General features: G+C 28.9%; 2 protein-coding genes across 6 annotated transcripts in view; one reads left to right on the top strand and one right to left on the bottom strand.

Annotated features, from left to right (window-relative positions):
* LOC127152305 (cingulin-like protein 1) overlaps nt 1-18,331 on the bottom strand; it is a 42,409-nt gene extending 24,078 nt beyond the window's left edge. Inside the window, exons 1-2 of one of the 4 annotated variants that reach the window (XM_051092890.1) lie at nt 18,178-18,331; nt 514-602 (exon numbers count right to left, since the gene is read on the bottom strand). The gene's annotated coding sequence lies outside the window, so the exon portion shown is untranslated. Of the gene's footprint in view, nt 1-513; nt 603-17,044; nt 17,166-18,177 lie in introns of those variants that run through there. The other 3 variants (XM_051092893.1, XM_051092891.1, XM_051092892.1) reach the window with 3 other exon arrangements.
* LOC127152320 (vitelline membrane outer layer protein 1-like) overlaps nt 1-21,530 on the top strand; it is a 232,385-nt gene that overhangs the window by 103,676 nt on the left and 107,179 nt on the right. The window lies entirely within an intron of this gene.

The raw sequence follows: 21,530 nt of genomic DNA, 5'->3' as shown, positions 1-21,530 counted from the left end.
TAAATTAATTTTAGTTAAATTAAATTTAAGAAAGACCAAAACTGAAACAAAGAAAAAATGTAAAAAAAAATCAGTTAAATTAAAAGAAAGAAAACAGCAAGAGAAAGAAAGAAGCACATGATGTGTGTTTACACAAAGATCAGAGAAACACACACACACACACACACGATGTCTGATTGCTCTGCAGCAAAGCATGCTGGGATCAGTCTGATTTGTCACTTCAACGTCTGGACACAGGCGCCCTGATGCACTATTTAATATCTGTCTTTGATGTTTGGATAATTATTCTAATTACATGTAACGCATTGTGCAATGCAAGTCATGTATGCGTGTCTCGTTAACAAACATTATATCATTACATCATCATCAATTCACGTACATTCAAGTAGTCATGAAACTAAAGTACATGTTCACTTCAACATTCATTTTGAATGTAAAACACATACTGTTGATCTGTCCAGCATTGTAATGTTTGTTCGAGATTTTTTAGTGAAAGTCTGTGTTTGTACTCACTGTCGGCTCACGTGCTGTTTCTCGTTCTGCCGTTACTCTAGTTTCTCAAGTCTCCTTACAGTCTCTCTGTCCTCTTCAGAAACACACTGCTGAAACACACAAACACACACAATCATATAAATGATGATCTCAAAGTGACGAAGTGTCACTGTAACACACAAAGATGACTAATGGACTCAGACGGCGCTGGACCTCAAGAGCTGCTGGGAGATTTTCAATCCCAGATGGGAAAAACACAGACAGAAGACTTCAATCTGTCTGATCTGCTCCTACAATCACAACACGTCTCCATCTGAACACTTTCACATTCAAACACACGAGGAGCACATCCTCTCAAACAAGACGTACACGAATCATCAATGCATGACATTTAGAAAAACACTGATGCATGTTAAACATTTCAGATATCAGATATATTCTGGGAAATAAACATTAAATTAAAAAAACTAAAGAAAAAGGAAAAAACTAATAAAAATAAGACAAAAAAATAAGAAAATAAATTTTAAAAATAAATAAGAAAAAAATACATTAAAGAAAAAGAAAATAAAAAATTAAGAAAATAAGTTACAAAAATAAATAAAATCTATTAAAAATAAATGAGAATGATAAAATAAATAGGAAGAAATAAAGTATGCATAAAATGTACAAAATGACAAAAATTTAAATTAAAAAAGAACAAGAAAAAAGAAAAACAAATAAAATGCAAATGTAAATGTATGTTTGGTGCACTTTAATCTTTTTAGTGTGCAAGGTAAATGGAAAAAAAAAATACATTAAAAGAAATAAGATTAAAATAGATTTAAAATAAATAATTGAAAGAACAGATACTTGAAAATAAGGAAAATGAAATAAAAAAAATAAAATAAAATAAAGAACAAATAAACAGGAAGAAATAAAGAAATAAAATAAAAATAAAAGTAAAATGCATAAAAATGCACAAAATTACAAATATAAATTACAAAAAAAGAAAAAAAATTAAATTTAAATAAAAATAAAAAATAAAACAAATTTGGTGCACTTTAATCTTTAGTGTGCAAGGTAAAAGGAAAGGAAAAAAAAAACAAACAAAAAAAATGCATTAAAGAAACAGAAAAAAGATAAGAAATAAGAAAATACATTTTAAAAATAAATAAATGAAAGAAAAGATACTTGAAAATAAAGAACAAATGAGATAAAGAAAAAGAACTAAAAATAAAATGCATAAAAATGTACAACAAAAAAAGGAACCAAACAAATCTTAATTTTAATTAAAATAAAGAAGAAAAAAAAATCTTTTTAGTGTGCAAATTATTTTGAATTTTACAAACGCCTCTAAATAAGAGTCAAAGCATATCAGCATGTTCCCTTTACCCTCTCATACTACTATTTCTGTAGCTGCAGTTTATATTGTGCATGTGACATTTTTGCATGCATCTGTTTCTCACGATACAATACACATTCCAACGGTAAATAAACCAATTTGCATGCTTTCACAAATATTAATCGGCACAATAAATGACCAAGTCCTGATATCATGCGTGATTTCTTATACCTCTTTCTTGACTCATGATTTCAGAATTAAACCGGATTATAAAATCAAAACAAGCTCATTTATTTGCAAGACGGGGACACGCCACGACCGATCCCAGTGCACTGTGGGAAAGCAGAGAAGCGGCGCTGACATCACCACCATCAGTCTGCTTATTGCATAAAAAAATCCTCAAAATCCACAATAATCCAGCGGATATCTGACATAATGCAAAGTGGAGCAACAAACACTGATATAATGAAGAGAATAATGGGAAAGTGTACAAACAAATCTTCGAATTATTGCAGCACATTCATAAGACAGGAAACTGACTTACTGTACTTACACGCAGATGCGGCGAGAGCCCGAATGACATTAAACGGCGGTTAATCTTTAGTGTTTTTGCATGGCAGCAGTGTTTAGGTTGGTTGCTGTGTGTAAACCCCCACAATGGGACGTCCTGTATATGTGTGTGTTTCTCTGCTTGATTGATCACACAGTAGAGAGTGTGTGAATGGGCATGTGAAAGACTTTAGTGGTATCTGATGAATTGTCACTTGATTAGCTCTTTTCACATGTTCATCTTGCTATGCAAATGAGGACAAACTCATTAGAATAACAACAGACTAACTTTAAAAACAGAGAACGAAACTCAGCTGACACTTAAGCAACACAAAACAGACATTTGACAGTAAACTCACTTTACTACTCATCAGACATTAATTCATACGCAGTAGAAAGAAGAATGGTAACATCTTTTTTTTAAAGATCTGTTGACATTAGTTAATACACTGTGAACCAGTGTTATTATAGTTAAATAAAATGTAAACAATAAAAAAAAACCCTGAAACAAAATAGATGTTAAATGGAATTTTAAAAAGAAATTTATATTTATTTTGTATTATTATATAATATACATATTATATATTTTTATTTATATTTATTTATTTTTTAAACTGGTTTTTATTCAGCTAGTTCCCAAATTAATATTTCTCATTTTCACTTATTTTAATGTGATGCACTAAAATAAGAAAAACGAAAAAATAAAGAGAAAGAAATAAAGAAATAAAAATAAAATAACAAAATGCATAAAAATGTACAAAATTACAAAAATATAAACTACAAAAAAACCCTTAATTTTAATTAAAATAAAAATGTAAAATTTGCTGTAATCTTTAGTGTGCAAATTATTTAGAATTTTTAAATAAAATTTAAACAATTAAAAAAAATACCTAAAATAAAATTGTTAAATGAAATTTTAATTTTATTATATATAGTTTATTATTATATAATATGCATATTTTATATTTTTATTCACACATATTTATTTTTTTAACTTGTTTTTATTCAGCTAGTTCCCATATTAATATTACCCATTTTCACTTAGTTTAATGTGATGCACTAAAATAAGAAAAAGAATAAAAAAATAAATAAATAATTATATATATATAAAATATAAAAACACACTAAATTAAACTTTAACAAAAATTAAAATAAAATCAGATTTATTTTACTAAAATAATACTCCTGTGAACATTAACATTTTTCATATCCAACATTAACAAAAGTAAACAAATGCTGTAAAACTACACTTCTCATAGCTAGTTCATGCCTAACCAATGCAAACCATTTAAACTGTATTGTAAAGTGTAACCAGAATAATAAACTAAAGTCAATGATAAAGTTCAACACTGTTTCACTGTAATGTGAATGGCAGAGTAAATTTACCCAGTCATGGACACAGTTTACAGGACAGACAGAAACCAGAAGCAATTTTAAAAGGAAAACACAAACAATGACCAAGAAATGCATGCTTTTTTTTTTTTTTGTTTTGTTTTTTTTGTTTACAAAGAAAATTAATATTAATATAATCAGATTGTTTGATTTTTTCAGTAGCTTGAAAATGTTGTCAAAAGTGTTGCTGCATGTTTTAACATTTTGTTAGCATGATTTTACGTTGTTATCATGTTTATAGCATGTTTTAAAAGGTTGCTAGCATGTTTCTAGATATTGTTACCATTTTAACATGCTGCTAACATGTTATCAGTTGGTTTTTACAAGTTGCTAGCATGTTCTTAGCATGAGATCTTAAAACCATATTTTATTATGTTGGTAACAATTAGCAAGCTTTTAACATACTGCTAGCATGTTTTCACATAGTTAGCATGATTTAACATTACTAACTTGTTTTAACACATTGTTTACATGGTATAACATGTTGCTAGGATGTTTTTAATGTTTTAACATGCTGCTGACATGTTTTCAGCTGTTTTTTACATGTTTCTGGCAAGTTTTTACATCTTAAAAGCATGACATCGTGTTGGTAACAATTAGAATGCTTTTAACATATTACTAGCATGTTTCAGCTTACAGTTAGCACAATTTAACATTGCTAACATGTTTTAATACAGTGTTACCATGATCTAACATACTGATAGCATGTTTCTAGAAGTCTTAACATGTTGCTAACATGTTTTCAGCTGGTTTTTAGAAGTCGCTAACATTTTGCCAGCATGTTTTGACATCTTAATACCATATTTTATTATGCCGATAACAATTAGCATAGTTTTAACATATTGCTAACATGTTTTATCTTGTTGCTAGCATGTTTTAACATAGTTAGCATGATTTAGCACACTGTTAACATGTTGTAGCATGCTGCTAGTATGTTTTAGCTTGTTGTTATCATGTTTTAACACATTATAAGCAAGTTTTAACATATTGCTAACATGTTTTATCTAGCAAGCATGTTTTAGCTTGTTTATAGATGATGAAAACATGTTGCTAACATGTTTGACATGTTAAAAAAATATTTTATTATGCCAGTAACAATTAGCATAGTTTTAACATATTGCTAACATGATCTAACCTGTTGCTAGCATGTTTGTAGAAGTCTTAACATGTTGCTAACATGTTTTCAGCTGGTTTTTAGAAGTCGCTAACATCTTGCTAGCATGTTTTGACATCTTAAAACATTTTTTTGTGATGCTGGTAACAATTAGCATAGTTTTAACATATTGCTAATATGTTTCATCTTGTTGCTAGCATGTTTTTACTTAGCATGATTTAGCACACTGTTAACATGTTTTAGCTTGTTGTTATGTTTAACACATTGTTAGCATGGTCTAACATGTTTTAGATTGTTTCTAAACATGTCGCTAGCATTTTTGACATGTTAAAAGCATGCTAAATGCTAAAACATGTCTAGGTTAGTCACTAATTTTTGTTAGACAGACAGATAGATTAGATAGATAGATTTCCGTCCAATCAAATGCTGTCTAGAATGAGGAAGCCCCTCCCCCTGCTGCAGCAATTCATGTTCATGAGTGTGACAGACTAAAGCCTACTGGTTATTAAAAGAGAGGAAAAAGCGATTTGACACGTCCTGTCAAACTGGTCTGTAATTGTCCTAAAAATGTCACAGTGCAAAAAATGATAATGGTCCTAAAAATAGCCTTCTTTACTTTATTTTAGGGGGGGAATGTGCATTGTTTCCTTCATTCTCACTGCTTCAGTCACCCTGAAATTGCAAATATCAGTCCTGAAGCGTGTGTTACATCATGCGTTCAACAGATGAAAACACGTACAAAGTTCTGTGTGACAGCGTCCTGTGGCATGTGGGTGAAAGGCATGCTAGGAACAGGGCGTGTGCGGGTGGGGTGTTCAACTCAAGCAGGCCGTCAGCCAGACACACACACACACACACACCTTCTCCTGCAGGGCGTGTATCTGTGTGTGTGTGTTTGGGTGCGGCTGTTTTAAATATCGCTCAGTAAAGTTTTAAGAGGTGAAGGGCTCACGATTACAAAATACACCCCAGTCCCACACAATTCCTCATAAAGGTGGTGTAATATACAATAATCTCAGCGTCAGGTCAAACAGGCTTGAAGATAAAAGAAACCTGGTTTATTATTACCAACCAAACACTGATAAATGCATTCAGATGCTCAATAACCAACTGTTCTTGTACATGTAGGGGACTTTTCAACTTGCAAAACCTGATCTGACTGTAATAGAAGAAAGAAAAAAAGAAAGAAAGAAAAAGAGTAATAAAATAAAGCAAAAAATATAAAATAAAATACATTTGTGTATTATTGTATATTTGTATTATAAAATAATAATATTAAAAAAATAATTAAAAATAAAAAACAGAAATATTAAAATATGAAATTAAAAAATAAAATAAAATTTTATAAAATATCCCTGATCAGTCAGGTAGTGCTGGAAGATAAAGATGATAAAATATGAAATATATATAAAATAATAATATAAAACAAAATACAAATTAAAACATTTTTTTTTTTTTTTTTTAAATAAAATTAAAATACACCATATCTTTGACTGGTCAGGTGGTGCTGGGGACACAAAGACGATAAAATATAAAATAAATATAAAATCTGAATATAAAACCCAAAAATAAAATAAAATACATTTATAAATTATTAAATGTTTATGTTATAAAATAATAATATAAAACAAAATAAACTTAAATTAAAATATAAAATAAAATAAAATAAAATAAAATAAATGAAATACACCTTATCATTGGGAGACAAAAGTGATAAAATATAAAACATATATAAAATAATAATATAAAACAAAAAATAACATAATATACTTGATTGCTGATTGGTCAGGTGGTACTGGGGACACAAAGATGATAAAATAAAATGAAAAATAAAACAAATTAAATACACCTTTTTTGACTGGTCAAGTAATGCTGGGGAGACAAAGATGATAAAATATATAAAAAAAAATATAAAATATTAATATAAAACAAAATATAAAGTGAAAAAAAAAATAAAAAATCAAAAGGAAATTAAGGAGCTTAAATAAAGCATATCTGTGATGGATTAGCCAGGTGTTGCCAGAGAAAAAAAGGTGGTGGAATGTGTGTCGGTCTTTGACCTTCAGACCTTGAGCGTTTCCGTCTAATGAACTGCCTTCAGGGTTAAAGATCAGAGTCTTTCTTCCAGAGCAGCTTGTGTTTGTGTGCAACTCTCGTCAGTAAAAACTCAACATTAAAGCGAACTATTTTCGATCAACTTCTTGAGCTGCTTTCCTAGTAAAATTTAGTAAGCATGCAAGTTGTTGATGATTCACACAAATGCTGTCTACAGCGGATCTGAAGCACAGTCACTGTCAGTCAGTCAATAAAAAATGCCTGCAGGTGTAAATCTGACAAGCTAAAGCCTGAAATTATGAACCCGTCGACACCGAAAAACACCTCCTGGAAATAACGCATCCGACTGGCGGCCGGCCAATCATTGTCTCATTCAGCGGCCGCTGCTCCGGCTATGACAGCAGCTCCCGTTGCCAGGACGACGTGACTCATTCCATTGGAATGCCGTGATTAAAGTCACTCCTGGACAAATTCCAAACACTCCCCGATTCCGTTGCTAGGAGACAGCAGACGCCGTCGCTCGGTGACCTTCCTTCGTCTGTGCGCTCGTGGTTACACAACAACAACGGGACTGAGAATCCACACACGGCATGAAAATAAAAGTTCAGCTAATCGGCACTGATAGAGCAGGAATGCAGATAAGAGAATTTCACATGAACTCGGGAAAAAAAGACAGCAGCTTACAGTGGTCAAACTGCTTTCTCACAATACAGTAAATGGTCTACCAGCTCTAACCAACTGGATCACGATGGTTTACAAGTTTGAAATCACATCCATTGGCTGGTGTTCCAGTTAAAGATTAGGGATGTGAAAAATGAAACACTGCATGGGGCAAAATGTAGAAAAACAATCTGATGCGATGCCCAAAGACATCCATCTGTGCAAAGAACAACATGAAAAAAAAAAATTGAAATTGATTTAAATTGATTTGATATTTGAAATTTGATAAAAAATAAATATATAAATAATAATAAAATGCATTAATAATAATACTACTAATAATAAATATTACAATTGTTTTATACATTTTAAAAAGTAAACTTAAATAAAAAAAAACAATATTTTTAATTTTTTTCAGTTAAAGGTTTGATAAAAAATATAAATAAAAAAATAATACTATTTAATAATAAATATTACAATTGTTTTATAGATTAAAAAAATAACTAAAATATGAAAATAAATATATTTAACAATAATTAAAATAATTTAAAAAAGGTAATAATAATAATAATAATAATAATAATTATAAATATTACAATTGTTTTATACATTTTAAACAAGTAAATGAGCTAACAATGTTTTTTTTTTTTTTTAATTTAAATATGAAAATAAATATATATTTTTTTAATTTTTCAGTTAAAGGTTTGATAATTATACATATTACAATTGTTTTATACATTTTTAAAAAGTAAATAAACTAACAGTATGAAAATCAATATATTTGTAAAAATTTTCAGTTAAAGGTTTGATTGAAAATAAATGTATAAATATTAATACAAATTACTATTATTATTATTATTATTATTATTATTATTATTAATATAATGTATTTTTAGTTAAAAGCTTTGATAAAAATACAAATATTAATAATAATAACAACATTTACTGTTAGTAGTACTTTTTGTATTTTTTAGTTAAAGGTTTGACAATAGTAAAAATACAAATATTAATAACATTTATTATTTTAATAATTAAATTTTTGTACTTTTTTAGTTTTTGTACTTTTTCAGCTAAAGGTTTATAAATAAATAAATAGTAATTCAATGTATTAAAATCATTGTTATTATCACTATTATTCTTAATAAACTTAAACTTGATAAATTAAATATTGATCAGATTTATGATAACGAAGATTAAGATTATTATTAATATTATTAATAAATTACTAATAATTTTTCAGTTAAATGTTTGATAAAAGTAAATATATAAATATTAATACAAATGTATTAGTAAAATGATTATTATTGCAATTTCTATTATTCGTTAACATTTTTTTTTTTTTTTTGTTGAATTTAAATTTTATTTCTGTTGACCATCTCCATTCATCCCAGCTAATGACCAAATATTCCCACAAACATGTAAACCCAACTAGTACCTGAATCTAGATTTTCCATCAGGAGATAAGACCATTATTTTAAGGCTCATTCGAGTCGTCGCACCGACTTATTTCCCTCTAATAAAACCGAAAGTTGGCAGGCTGATGGGGGAAACTCACAGGATTTGGCCGGATGTCAGACAGGTGTTACAATGGGAATATCAGCAGCACAGCTGGAAGGCCTTTTGTTAAGGATCTGAAGAGCTTGACAAACACGCGCCGACCCGCATCTCTGGCCACTTATCCTCCATTACGCCCTCGTGGAACTGACCGAACAATAGAGCAGTGATTATAGACAAAAGAGTTCACGCAGATGCACGTTCAGCCGCTTCCTTTCCCCAGCCATCCGTAGCTAAAACAGATCTCAGTTCAGCCGAAATATGAACGTGCAGATGATTATCAAATCATCCATCAATGCGGCAGACGCTTCCGTCCAGACGGCTGATAATGGACTGGATTTAGATGTAAAAAAGGTTTTGTTTGTAGTCAGAATTTCTATTGAAGATGGACGATCTGCTGATAGTCTGGTTTAAGTTTCTGATGCGTTTATGAATAAGTCAGACTGGAAAGAAACAACGGATTAATACGACTGACTGCAAGTCCTAATTCAAGCAAAACGCACACAAAGAGAGAGATGCACACACACAAAAACACTAAAACCAGAACAGAACATTCAGATGTCTAGACTTCTGAGAAACTTCTAAAATAACACACATGCAATGCATATTCAAGATTTCTGATGAGGAATGAGAAACTGCAGGGTTATTAGCGCTAAACAAAACCAAAACAAAAGCCACACCAAAAAACATTATTTGAAAAAAAAAAAAAAAGAAAGAAATAATAAATAAAATTAAATTACTAAAACTTATATTAAATCTTGTAAAATTATCTGGAAAAAAAGTATATATATATATATATATATATATATAAAATGTATGTGTTTTTTTTAGTTTATTACAATTTTATTTTTTACAGATTTCAATTGTTTTTCATTTTAAATTAAATGATAGAAAATATACCACATATTTAAAATATTAGAAAATAATATTATCTGAATTTTTTTTAAATGTTATTTTTATTTACATTTTTGAAAAATCTATTTTTTAATGTATAGATACATTTAAAAAAAACTAATAAAAATGACAAAAAAACAAACTTAAAATAAAAATAAGTAAAATAAAATAAAAAAAAAAATCAGAACACAAAAATAAAAGCAAATTTTAAATATTAAACTAACAGCACATCAATAAAACTACATATAAATGACAATAAATAACAAAATAATAATAATAATAATAATAATAATAATAACAACAACAACAACAATAACAATAATATATATATATATATATATATTTTTTTTTTTTTTTCAGTTTCTCTTATTTTAGTGCATCACATTACAATAAGTGAAAATGAGAAATATTAATTTGGGAACTAGCTGAATAAAAACAAGTTTAAAATACTGTTTTAATTTTTAAGTTACAGGTTTGATAAAAAATATAATTAATAATAATAATAATAATAATAATAATAACTTTCAAAACTTTGAAGTTTTTTTAATATTTAAATGTAGCTAAAATAAACTGTTTGTAACCACTTAGTAAATTCACTGAATCATTTTTTCAGTGTATATATAAGATAAGACTGTCATCAACATATTGTCTCACTATCACTCTTCTACAAGGTTATTTGTTCTGATGGATCTTTATCTTGTTCTAATGCCGATCGAACCCGAACCCGGGCTGATCTCAGAGCAGCAGACAGGGGGCGTTATGCATCCACTCGTCAGCCAAAGTTTACTTACTTTGAGTTTCAAAAACAACCCAACAAACTCCATCCCAATTAGCCCTGATGTGGAGCTTAATTGTGCCGGAGACAGAAGCCCAATCAAGAAAAAATAATTGGTGACCAAATATTGGGCGGTTGCCAAGTTTTGGGTTTGCGAGACGAGCGGCGATCCTTCAGGGAGGAGGAAAAATACCAGGCAACCGACTTCACATGCAAATAAGACCGTAATGAAATACGAGGCTCTGACAGACGAATGACAACTCAAAAACAACACACATGCGGCTGAAGAGTCCTGCTGTCAATAATCCTGCCAACGAGGTGTGGCCCTCACCGCCGTACCTACAGACAACAGCTAAAACCATTATTACACGCACAACAGCCAACGGCAACTCACTCACACCAACAATGAACAGACGGTCACTGCATTAAACAGTGTTAGACAATGATCCAGACCTTAAAACACACTTATTACTGATGATGACTCCAAACTGAGACATTAGAAGGTCAGTTTAGTGTACGAACAACTCAGTGCTTATTCTGACAATGATAAACACTCCAAAATCCATCTCTTAATTACTGTACCACAGTGAAACTATGATTAAAAAATAACAGTATTTTAAAATATATGTATTTTATTTCAGTTAATATTTATTTTATTTCTAATAATGGCATTTTTATGATTTTAGTTTTAATTAACAATAATAATCCTGCTGTACACAATGATTTTATGCTTAAAAACTCATGAAGACCTATTTTCTAAAAAAAAGTGTAAGCATAAAATAAACTAATAAAAAAAATAAATAAAACCACAACAAAGTACTAAAACTTATATTAAATTAAATTATAGAAAATACGAGAAATATAAAAATATCAGACAATATAAATAGTTTTTTTTTAATTATCTGAAAATATTTAAATTTAATACATTAAGACATTTAAAAAAAAATATATAAATAAAAAAAAATTACTAAAACTAATTAAATTATAGAAAATATATAAAATATTAGAAAAGGTAAAAATAAGATCTATTTCACAATATTTTGAACTTATCTGAATTTTTAAATTTTTTTATATTTATTTACTTTTTATATTTATTTTATTTCAAATGGCTTTTTTATAGTTTTAATTTGAATTAACAATAATAATTCTGCTGTACACAACAATTTTATGCTTAAAATCTCATGCACTGTAAAAAAAAAAAAAAAAAAAAAAAAAAAAAAGTATGTTGGAGTGCGCTTAACAAGAAAACATTATTTTAGTCTTTCTACTTCACAATGTCATGTTAGTGTCATTTCAACTGTCATGTCCTGAAAACTCTTTCAAAGTAAATCCAGCGTACAATTTCAACTGTTTGGCACCATTAACTTGCCAACCGAATTTTAAAGAAGGTAGTCAGGTGGGAAAAACTGATGTGTCGGCAATAACAGGAGCAGAATTATGAATAATGACATATCCAGCGGTAATTGTTGACGGTCAGGCAGCAGATCAGAAGCAGCATGACACCACAGTTAATGGAAAGGCGCCGCCCTAGTTAACTAACACCTAAACCAGCGGCAGAACACATGCCGGATCAAGAGCGTCTCTGTGGCCCCGGGCTCCTGCCGTTCTGACTGCAGTACATGCAAAGACAGCAGTGCAATTACAACACATTCAGCAAATACACTAAAATCAACATTGTGAACATGCTGTGCTCTCAACTAGTGCAAGAGTTACAGCAATTCATAAAGAAACATACACCCTAACCAAAAAAAAAAATAAATAAATAAAGTTATTTTATTTTATTATAAAAATTATTTTATTTTAGTTTAGTTTTTATTAAAAATATTTATTTATTTTATTGTATTTTTTTGCTATATGCCAAAGAAACATTTCTCATACTTGACGTATGAAAATAATTGCAAAGGGGTGAAACATGTTCCATAAATGTCTAGAAACTTTCCAGGATTTTTTGGACACTTTTGGGAAATTTTCAGAAACTTTTGGAAAGTTTCCAGAAATGTACCTGAAATTTTCTGTCCCATTGCAACCCTAAAAAAATACATATTTAATAAACAAAAACTAATAAAAACGACAAAAAGAAGAAATTACTAAAACTTTAACTAAAGTATAAAATTTAAATAAATTTAAAAAAAAAAACTGATTCAAAATATTAATAAAAAACATTCTAATTTTGGTTTAGTTAAATGTGGTGTACTAAAATAACTAAAACTTATATAAAAATATTAAACTCTATTATACTATATATTTTAAAATAAGTAAATAAAACTAAATAAAAAAAATTACAAGAACGCAAATTCCCATAAATTTCCAGTAACCTTCCAGATATTTTGGACAATGCGGAATATGTGGAAAAAAAAAATTTCAGAAACTTTTGGAAAGTTTCTAAAAAAAAAGTACCTGAAATTTTCCGTCCTTTTGCAAGCCTAAAAAATACACATTTAAAAAACAAAAACTAATAAAAACACACTTGAAATTACTAAAACTTCACCTAAAATACAAAATATATATGAAAAAAAAAATCTAATATTAAATATTAATAAAAAACATTCTCATTTTTATTTAGTTAAATGTGATGTACTAAAATAACAAAATTAAAAACTATTTAAAAACAATATATCTTAAAAAAAAAAAAAAAAAAAAAAAAAAAAAAAAAAAGACAACACAAATCCCAGTACTAAAATTAAAAAGAAAGCAGAAAATATAAAAATAAAAACTAATACAAAATATGAAATGAAATTAAAATTGTAATGTTATATCAGTGAAAATAACACTGATACAGTGATTTTATTATTTTATGAAACTTTCAAATAAACAACTAAATGATACTAGTAATCATATCATATACCACAGTATTGACATTACATAACCAATTACCATAGTAAAAAAAAATTTCTTCTTTTTTGTTATTTGTTGGTTTGTATTTTCTTAAAATAAAATAGTATTGGCAAGGAAGTGGGTGCAGAAAACCATAGTACAACTGTGGTACTTCTTGTGAGCACATGCACGAAATTTACGCTTCAAATCTCATGCAGAAATACAAAAATACACAAGAAACACAAAGACATTACTGTACCGCAGTTACTGCATTTCAGTATTGCAGTACACTACTGTACACGACCGCATGCATGACAGCGAATGAACTATGCATTAGAATAATGAGAACCCTCAGGAGAATGACAAGCTCCTGAGATATTTCAGAGGTTCGATTCTGGGCGTTTGTTTGTATAAGAAAGCGGCGGGTGACACCTTCATTCTGAACATACTTGAGCTCCATGTTCTCAGGCCTGTTAAATGCATTCCACGCATTCAGAGCAAAAGACAACCTCACATTATGGTCCGTCCCTAATACATTATTTCAGTCAAAACGCGCTATGATGTCATCGGACAGCGCTTGACTAATAAGGTGGATATTTGTTTATAATAGGAGGTTTGATCCTGCAGCTCTATTGAGGATGGCAGGAAATGGAATGTTACAATGTAACAATGACACTTTCACCTCGGTCACATGAGTCACAGGGTTTTTTGATTGTCGCTACGACAACATCACAGACGGTTTAATAAACGGGTGATTGACAGGATGCACAATGAAAGTTCTGAAAGAATGCGCTGGAGGGCGGAGACCGTACGGTACCTGCCTGTTTGTCTTTCTGATATCACACGCAAATTAAAACAGCAGGAAACATTCCTCACATCGATCATCAGCTCTCATTCTCACGGCTTTCCACTAACACAACAAACCTTGTGCAAACACTGGAAGGAATCGACAAGAAGCTGATGAGGCAAGTTTGGACCGTTGCATAATCTGCGTTAGATAAATCAACTGCAACAATAACAATGATTTGGTTTCATTAAAGACACAGGCGGTGTCCTGGTACATGCACACTACTTCAAAATCAACTAATATTGACACTGTACGTCAAAAACAAGCAGTTATCATGGTAAAATCAACAGTGCACATATCAAAATTCTACTGAATTGTACATTCTACAAGCAGGTTTCATTAAAGATGCAGCTGATCTGTAAGCTCATGTCATTAGTGATGCAAACATACACTTGCAATCCAGGTTTGGATATATTGTAAAATAATATTAATAATAAAAAAGCCATCGGAATGATGAAATAATATGAAAGTGTAATAGGTGGCAAAAATGCACATATTTACACAATGCTTTTAAGATCAGTTTTTGTATTTATAATTAATATCAAATTTACGTTCATGCATTTTATCCAAAGTGACTTATTGCATTTAAGGTATATATTTTTAAAGCATTTTCTGGGCTTGGAACCCATGACCTTGGCACTGCATTGCCAGAGCACTTGAAGTTTTTCTTATGCATCTTCTATCATCATTAAATAAATACATTTATGTCGATTGTAAAGAAACGCACTGCAAATATGTTTGTCTAAAATTCTATGCATGCGCTGGGAATCGAACCCATGACCTATTGCTGACCTTGTAGTTGATAGAGCACTTGATGTTTTCCTACAATATCTTAATCATTAAATAAATAAAAAAAAATTACAAATAGGTTGTGAAAAAAAAAACATCCTACAACATCTTCTAAATAAATAAAAATTGATTGCAAGTAGGTTGTAAAAAACACATCACAAAAATACAAAGCAAACAAACAAAAAAAATTATAAATTTGCTGAGAATCGCTGCTTCCACAATCATTAAAATAAATTAATTAAATGTAGGTTTGTAATGAAACAAGTCACAAATACTTGTCTAAAAATATAATTTCAAGGATTCAATCAAAAGTGTTTAGATAAAAAAAAATGGTAAGATTATTACATTTACAGCTGATGTTTTTATCCAACGTGCATTTTATCCAAATAATTGCATTCAATGTATTATTTTTTTTTCTATCTTCTACAATCATTAAATAAATAATAAAATAATTACAAGTAGGTTGTAAAAAATACATCACAAAAATATACAGTGAATAAAAAAAAAAAAAAAAAAACTATAAATTTGCTGAGAATTGAACCAATAATCTTGGTGCTTCTATAGCAATAAATAAATTAATTAAACGTAGGTTTGTAATGAAACAAGTCACAAATACTTGTCTAATAATCTAATTTCAATGATTCAATCATAAATGATTAGATTAAAAAAAAAGGTAAGATTATCACATTTACATGACGTTTTTATCCAACATGCATTTTATCCAAATAATTGCATCCAAGGTAGTTTTTTAGTTTTTTTAATCTTCTATAAACATTAAATTAAAAAAAATAATAATTACAAGTAGGTTGTAAAAAATAGATATAAAAAAGCTAGCTGACGTTTTTATCCAATGTGCATTTTATCCAAATAATTGCATTGAAGGTTTTAATGCTTTTCTTAGGAATCGAACCCATGACCTTGTCATTGCTAGAGCACTTGATGTTTTTCCTTCAGTATATTCTAGCCATTAAACAAACAAATTAAGTAAATGTAGTACTGTAAAGAAACATCACAAATATACGTCTAAAAATCAATGCATTCCCTGGGAATCAAACCCATGAGCGTTCCTAAAGCACCTGATGACTATCTTCTACCATCCATCAACCAATCAATCAATTTAGGTTTGTAAACAAACACATCACATTTATATATAACATCTTTAGATTAAAACTTTTAATTTACATTTACATTTATAGCAGATGTTTTCATCCAATGTGCATTCTATCCAAATAACTGAATTCAACTTAATGTTTTCCCTTTAGTATATTCTACAAGAAACATCACAATTACATGTCTTAAAATCAATGCATTCCCAGGGAATCGAACCCATCAAACCCAATCTTAATGTTCCTAGAGCACCTGATGAGTTTTTACCTTTAGTATCTTAAAATCAATCAAATAATCAATAAGCGTTTGAACGTAGGTTTGTAAGCAAACACATTGCACATGCACATACTGTATGTCTAAAAAAAAAAAAAAAAAAAATCAATGCATTCTCTGGGAATCAAACCCATGACCTTGCCAACAGGTTGAGCTTTAGAAGTGCACTTTATATCGTAATGCATAAAAATCCCAAGTCCAAGCGTTTTCTAGTCGTGTAATCAGCGATACAAATCACACAAATAATATTAACTTGTCATGCACAGAGCACATCAAAGAGTCTAACGCTGTAAATCCTTGTGTAACAAATGTGACTCATCATGACGCATTTTAAGTCCTAAATTCATCCGTCTGAAGGAAGTGCTAAAACGATGAAAAATTTTTACAAAAAAAAACAAACAAACAAACCTTGAACTAGAAGCTTCTCCACAGATCAGCCTGCTGTTTTATACAACCCTGATCGATATGGGTGATTCCCAACATTACAACAGTGAGTCACCGGGACAAAAACAGCCGACTAAAAGCTGACCAACATTTTTTCTTGTTTTCTCTAATTATCGTGCCACAATAGAGCCGCTCCTGCCGCTATTGTTCCGGCTGTCTGTGAACACCCAACACATCAATACTTCCTTCTAGTTCTGCTGGTTTGAGGCCCATTCTCAAGTCAAAAGAAGGAATCTGTCCTGTTAAATACCAGAGCAATAAGCACTTTCACCTGTCGGGCGGATCGCATTCCTGCTGCCGGGAAACAATTAATGCAATGTCACGATCTAGAAACAAAATTTAAGCGGAGAGATGTCACCTTCTAATGATTAGTGTCACAGATGCTGCTCGACGGGTCTGATGTCTCATGTTGACACTTCACACAAACAATTTACAAGAGCTCAAGTTACAGACAGTCTGTGATCAATAATCATCAAACGCAAACGCTTGACCTTAAACCTCCCGTGTATGCAATAGAACTTTCATATATACTATTGACATATTCACACAGCATGGTATTTATATATAATTCCACTAGGTACGTACTATGAGATTACTATGAATTATTATTATGGTACATGTATATGCCATAATAACCATGATTGCAAGGTATTGCAATGGTAAAAGTCCAAAAAGCATGGTAATGCAATGGTAAATATGCCAAAAATGTAGTATTGGTATTTAATTTACTATGGTAGTACTATGAATCATGCATAACATGGTGAATACCATGGTAAATATGCAAAAAACATAGTAGTAGGATTCTAAAACCATTATAGAATAGAGTATTACCATAGTACATGTCATGCAACTCAACTGAAGCTTTTTTGTAACATAAGGCGTCTATTTCTGACTTTTGTTACACAAAACTGTTTTAAAACTTACTACACTTGTTAAATCTGAAACAACAGCAGCTCACGTTACATGTTAAAGACCTTTACCCCACGCGTACTTTGACCTGATGAGTGTATTTAAACACGCTTTTGTATCACAGATAAACGATCTATTATAGATGTTATAGAGTAAACGCAGCGTGAAATGAAGTAAAGAGACTTTACCGTTGAATGTGGAGTGGATCCGTGTCCTTTCGTGTCTGTCCGGTGTGTTTGTTCTGCTGAAAACGCTCGGTGACTTTCACACCTGGGCGGATCACCTATACGCGTGTGGGCGTGGTCTGAGACACACCCGTGAACCCGCGCCACGCCCCCTTCGGCTGTGCCCAGAAATGAATGCGATCAACAGCAGGGTTTTTTATTGTGGTAAATCTGCTTTGCCCAAGAGCGGATGTTATTCCTCACCATATTTGGGAATGTTCTTGGGCACAAATGCTCCCGAACTATTCGAGGAATTTTGAATGGGTTCTACAGTTAGATCCTTTTTTATCCGTTTATATCGAGTCCTTCAGAATCTAATAAAATACGATGTTGAGTTTAATAAAGAAATGTTAGAAATAAAATAAGAATAATTGAATGGATGCTTTGGGATTACATCTGTGAGATGCACATATTCATACTTTATCTGAAAACCAGCACTAGAGGAAAACAAGACCAGAATTTATAATAATAACATATAATATTTCTAAATTATTAATTATACGTTTTTTATAACAACACATAATAATAAAAAGTAATATAAAAATGGCAACAACAATAAAATTGTTATTATTTAAATATATTTTGATATGTAAATCATATCAATAATATTGTATGAGATACTTTAAAACAAACAACCAGACAATAAATAAATAAAATTCTTCCATAGACTTCAAATTAACATACAAATTTGTTTTTGTTTTTTTTGCAGTTGTGTGCTAAGAAAATAAGGTCAGAATTTAACTAATAATAATAATAATAATAATAATAATAATATACATTATTATTATCATTATTATCACTACTACTATTATTTGAATATATTGAATATATAATAAATATATAAAATATATATTTTAATATAATATAATATATATATATATATATATATATATATATATATATATATATATATATATATATATATATATATATATATATATATATATTGGCACGAGCCACTTTAAAACAAACAAACAAACAAACAAACAGTAAATAAATAAATAAATAAATAAATTTATTAATTAACTGTGCTACGAAAATAAGGTCAGAATTGAACACATAATATTAATAATAATAATAATAATAATAATAACATATTATTATTATTATTACTACTACTATTATTTGACTATATATAGTTATATATAATAATATCTAAAATATATTTTAATATATTAATATAATATAATGTAATATAATAATTATATTTATAATATAATAAATATAAAAATAAATATTGGCATGAGCCACTTTAAAACAAACAAACAAACAAACAATAAATAAATAAATAAATAAAATATTTCCATAGACCATACAACATACAAATTAGTCGATTTTTTATTTATTTTTTTATTTTACTTTTATTTTTTTGCAGGTGTGTGCTAAGAAAATAAGTTCAGAATTTAACACATAACATTAATAGTAGAAGTAATAATAATAATAATAATAATTAAAAATACATTAATTTTATTACTACTACTATTATTTGAATATATATGTATATATAAATCATATCATTAATAAAAAGTTTGGCATGAGACAAAAACAAAAGCATTTTCGTTTAAAATGTTTTTATTGATTTATGTGTGCAAAGGTCAGAATTTAAATAATAAACAAGCAAATAAATAAATAAATAAACTTACACAATAAACAAAAAAAGTACATGCATTTTTGCTCAGAATTATTTTCTGTGCCAATCACATGCACAAAATAGTCATTTTATGTTATTGTTTAGTTTGTAGTCCAGCTGAAATGCAAAAAAAAAAAATAAAATAAAAATAAAAAAATAAATAAGAAAATACACATCTATCCAGACACCGTTAATGTCAGTGAATCAGTGCTGACGGAGCATTAGTTCAGCAAAGTCATCTTCACTGACAAATCCGCCACTCCATCAACTGACTAAATCTGTCAGTCGGTGACCCTGACCCTCCGCCACACCCACAATGCACTGCAGCAGACGCTCGCGGACACATTACACCACACTGATCCGACGGCGTGTGTTTCTGCATTACTCGTGTATGAAGTCACGCCGCTTTTCCTACGTGCCACAGCGGGGAGTGGAATCCCAGCATGCCTTTAGCCAATATGTTGAATAAGAAGGGAAAAGAAGATGTCAGTGAAACCTATTGTGCTTTCAGAGTATCTGTAACTTTCCCTTAAAGGATGTCGTCATTCACTGCATCGTGTTCGGGCACATATCAATTCACTTCCCACTTAACAGAGAATTTTAAGACGTTAAATAACCCTAAAGCTATTTATTTATAAATTTGACTTAATTCACTTCTTAAAAGTGAAACAATAGAAGTCTATAGGATTTGAAGCTGTGAAATAATAATATATTCATATGGGATCTCATTCAAACAGTATAAGAATCACAATATCTCACAATAATTACATTTTATATAACGTTTATATATTTGTATTAAACAAATTAAATTTCTCATTTTCATTTAGTTTAAGCTGAAATACTAAAATAACTAAATAAAACTAAATAAAGAAAAACTAATAAATAACAATTAATAATTTATAGACAATAAATAAATAAATAAAACCCAAGAATAATATAGTTAACTAATTTATAAATTAGTTTAATAAACAAATTAATAAATACTTTATAGACATAAATATATATATATAAATCAATTTATCAATCAATAAATAAATCAATAAATAAATCACAGGAATAATATAGTTAACTAAAACTAAAATGATTTAAAAAATAATTACTATTTAATTATAATATAATTGTAATAATAGAAATAATAATAAAAATAATTAAAAATATATGTAAAAAAAAAAAAAAAAACTAAAACATTACAACAACACGTAACAAAATTACTAACTAAAATTAAAGTGAAAAACTAAAATCTATTTCAAAATATTAACCAAAACAAAAATCAATGATACTAAAAAACTATGACATACACATACTCTAAAACCCAAACAACATATCAGAATATTTCAGCAATTTATTTTAATGGCAAAATAGGGTGCTTTAGAGCCTGAATTATTTTGTTTATACTGAGTCTGAAAAAAAAAAAAGAAAAAAAACAAAAAAAAAAAACATCCAGAGTTGTTTTAATTAAAAAAAAAAAAAAAAACTACTATTTTATTATCTGAAAAAAATGTTAACTATAAAAAAATAAAAAACACATTTTTAAAAAACTTTTTATATTAAATGTATATTTTAAATGTGTTTTATATATATAAAATATATATTAAAAATTCATTTACAACAATTAATAAATACTATATAGATATAAAATAATAATAAAGCATAAAAATATAAAATAATAAAAAATGACAACAACACA

Source organism: Labeo rohita, chromosome 21, assembly GCF_022985175.1.
Source record: "Labeo rohita strain BAU-BD-2019 chromosome 21, IGBB_LRoh.1.0, whole genome shotgun sequence".
In the NCBI taxonomy this organism is placed as follows: Eukaryota; Metazoa; Chordata; class Actinopteri; order Cypriniformes; family Cyprinidae; genus Labeo; species Labeo rohita.
This window is presented reverse-complemented; position numbering and strand designations above follow the sequence as displayed.